This window comes from Mytilus trossulus, chromosome 14 (genome assembly GCF_036588685.1).
Source record: "Mytilus trossulus isolate FHL-02 chromosome 14, PNRI_Mtr1.1.1.hap1, whole genome shotgun sequence".
In the NCBI taxonomy this organism is placed as follows: Eukaryota; Metazoa; Mollusca; class Bivalvia; order Mytilida; family Mytilidae; genus Mytilus; species Mytilus trossulus.
Window position 1 is genome coordinate 7,098,464 of NC_086386.1, and position 4,256 is coordinate 7,102,719.

The following is a 4,256-nucleotide window of genomic DNA, read 5'->3' on the forward strand; positions in this document are numbered from 1 at the left end:
CCTTTCCTTTGTGGTATGGAATCTTTAAGTATGATTTCAGAGAGATCCAGAGATACTTAAACACAAGTTATTGTCTCAACACTAGACAAATGCTTGTTTTTGTCCCCTAAATTCTACATGTTCGGAGCGAGCAAGTAACCCCAAACTCAATACCAGCCATCCCTTTGTTATATGAAATATTGTGGTGCAATGTTTGAGAGATCCATACACTTACACACAAGTCATTGTCTGGAAACTAGAAAAATGCTTGTTTTCGTCCCCTTTCTGGCCCTCAATTCTTAAATTATAACCCCTAAAAATAATCGCAACCTTCTACTTGTGGTATTAAACATTGTGGTACAATTTCGGAGCAATAGAAATACTAATACACAAGTTATTATTCTGAAACTAGAAAAATGCTTGTTTTGGCCTTTTTTGAACCCCTAATTACTATACGGTTGGGACCATCATCCCCAAAATTCTCCCAACCTTCCTTTTGTGGTATTAAACCTTCTTAAACAATTCATAGAGATCCATTGACTTTAACTGGAGTTATTGTCAGGAAACGAATGTGTCTTTAGACAACGACAACATCATTCCATTATACGATCCCAAAATATATTTTGCAGACGTATAAAAATGTTCATCAGGTTTAATTCTATCTGCATGTCCTGAATTTTCAGACGAATCAGACAACCTGTTGTTGGGTTGCTGCCCTGAACTAGTAGTTTTAAGGAAAAGCTTTTTGGAATTTTGGTTATTATCTCACATATTGTTACAAATAGAGATAAACTGAAAACAGCAATAATATTCAGCCAAAAAAGATCTACAAATAAGTCAACATGACCACCAAAATTGTCAATTGATCCACAAGGAGTTATTGCCCTTTATAGTATTTTTAACAATTAATAATTACATTAGATGTATGTTTCATTATAATACGTTATTCTGATTGGCTAACTAGTAATCTCGTGATATTCCGTAATCAATTGCATTACACAATGCAACTTTTCATACATGATGACATGAGGTCCCACAATAAAGTGCATAGGTAAATGAAATAAAAACTTGATAAAAGGCGTGCTTTTATGATCCTATAGGTAAAAATGTAATTATAAGTATTGAATGCTTTTTTTTGTAACTTTATAGGGTTGTAAAAGCGTTGACCGTGCGCACATTTATAGTATGAAGCGCTTCCGCGCTTCATACAAAATATACTTCGGTCAACGCTTTTACACCCCAATAAATTTACAAAAAAGAGCATTCAATTCTTAAATGAGTTTATCGATCCTCTGTGAAGTTTTGTGTTCATTAACTATCTTTGGTAGTCTCTCTTTAATTCATTAAGACAATTCATGTGACAAATTACATAAATTGATTTATTGAGGACTGCAAAGCATCAAGTGGCAAATATTAGAAGTATTTCTTGTCAATAACATACTTTTGAGTTATCCATATATTACCCTGCTTTGTACTAGACCATAATGTTGATGCTGGTTTCTAACACACAAGGGAACAATGTTATAGACAACATAAAAGACCTATTAAACTTTTCAGACGAGTTTTGTTCTGCATCCAAGGCAATAAGTATATGTTCAGACTCCTTTTAACGTGTTGCATGTATAGTGGATAATGAGAAAATATGAACTGCTGACTTAGTTTTACCATTAAGGGATCCAACTCCTACTTTTTATCACTTTAAACATGCAAGGAGACAATTCATAGCTTCGTATATGTTATAATTAATGTATACACCTTATGTTGGTATGGTCGAACAAGGCAGTCTAGATGTGTTGCAGAGGTGCAGTTAAATTGAACACCTCTTCTCTCAGTGATAATTGTGATGTTGATCCACCCTTTCATTTCATTATTATAGAATGCTGTCAAAATACTTCTCAACTAGTTTTCTTGTTTTGGTGGCATGGGGAATTCTTTGCACAACTACTATGTAAAATTCCTGCTTTGGGTACCTTAATATTGTACCAGACTGTAAGGAGCTGGACATAAATGTTGTGATTCAGTCAATTTGGTTGACTACTACTGGTATCTCTGACAGGCAGTTGACAGGTTCTACAGAATATCTATCCCCTTAGATTTGATTCAAAATAATATTATTATTGGAACATCATAAAACTAGAGGCTCTCAATAGCATGTATGAGTCATCCAACTCTACGACCATTTTGGTCATGTTGACTTATTTGTAGATATTACTTAGCTGAACATTTTTGATGTTTACAGTTTATCTTTATCTATAATAATATTCAAGATAATAACCCAATAACAATTTAACACTGGTCAGATATGCTCTAAATGCTTTGGTTTTTGAGTTATAAGCAAAAAACTGCATTTTATCCGTATGTTCTATTTTTAGCCGTGGCAGCCATCTTGGTTGGTATGACGGGTCACCAGATACAATTTTAAAACTAAATACCCCAATGACGATTGTGGCCAAGTTTGGTTTAATTTGTATCAGTAGTTTCAGAGGAGAAGATGCGAAGAAAATTGTTAAAAATTGACAATAAAGGGCAATAACTCCTTAGGGGGTCAATTGACCATTTCGGTCATGATGACTTATTTGTAGATCTTACTTTGCTGAACATTTTTGCTGTTTACAGTTTATCTTTATCTATAATAATATTCAAGATAATAACCAAAAACAGCAAAATTTCCTTAAAATTATCAATTCAGGGGCAGCAACCTAACAACGAGTTGTCTGATTCATCTGAAAAATTCAGGGCAGATAAATCTTGACCTGATAAACACATTAATCCATGTGAGATTTGCTCTAAATGCTTCGGTTTTTGAGTTATAAGCCAAAAACTGCATTTTATCCCTATGTTCTATTTTTAGCCATGGTGGCCATCTTGGTTGGTATGCCCGGTCACCGGACACAGTTTCTAAACTAGATACCCCAATGATGATTGTGGCTAGGTTTAGTATAATTTGTTCCCATAGTTTCAGAGGAGAAGATTTTTCTAAAAGATTACTAAGATTTACCAAAAATTGTTAAAAATTGACTATGAAGGGCAATAACTCCTTATGGGGTCAATTGACCATTTTGATCATGTTGAGTTATTTGTAGATCTTACTTTGCTGAACAATTTTGTTGTTTACGGTTTATCTCTATCTATAATAATATTCAAGATAATAACCCAAAACAGCAAAATTTCCTTAAAATTATCAATTCAGGGGCAGCAACCTAACAACCAGTTGTCTGATTCTTCTGAAAATTTCAGGGAAGATAGATCTTCACCTGATAAACACTTTTAACCCCATGTCAGATTTGCTCTAAATGCTTTGGTTTTTGAATTATAAGCCAAAAACTGCATTTTACCCCTATGTTCTATTTTTAGCCATGGCGGCCATCTTGGTTGGTATGCCGGATCACCGGACACAATTTTTAAACTAGATACCCCAATGATGATTGTGGCCAAGTTTGGTTAAATTTGGCCCAGTAGTTTCAGAGGAGAAGATTTTTCTAAAAGTTTACCGATGACGGACGACGGACGCCAGACGACGGTCGCCAAGTGATGAGAAAAGCTCACTTGGCCCTTTGGGCCAAGTGAGCTAAAAAGATGAAACTTGGTCAGCACCACATAAGGAACATTCATGCTATGTTGGGTTCCATTCCATTCAGCGGTTCTCTAAAAGAAAACTTTTGTATGAATTTTCCAGTTAGTCCTACGTTAAACTAAGTCCCCTGCTGGTGGCCATCTTTGATGATGAATCGGCTACAAAGTAACAACACTTGGTCAGCACCTCATAAGAAACCTTCATGCCATGTTTGGTTTTATTCCATTCAGTGATTCTCTAAAGAAGTCATATGTATGCATTTCCCATAGGGTCCTTTGTTAAACTAAGTTCCCTACTGGCAGCCATCTTGGATGATGGATTGGCTACAAAGAAACAACACTTGGTCAGCACCTCATAAGAAACATTCATGCCATGTTTGGTTTCATTCCATTCAGTGGTTCTATCGAAAAAATTCAAATGTAAAATGCTAACGAATACGGCCACCAAGTTATGAGAAAAGCTCACTTGCCCTTTGGGTCAGATGACCTAAACTGGAGGCTCTAAAGAGCCTGTGTCGCTCACCTTGGTATATGTGAATTAAACAAAGGAAGCAGACATTTCATGAAAAAATTGTGTTTTAAAATAGGTGATTGTGATGTGTTTGTACATCTTACTTTACTGAACATTCTTGCTGCTTACAATTATCTCTATCTATAATGAACTTGTCTGTGTAGTTTCAGTGGAAAATGTTAGTAAAAATTTA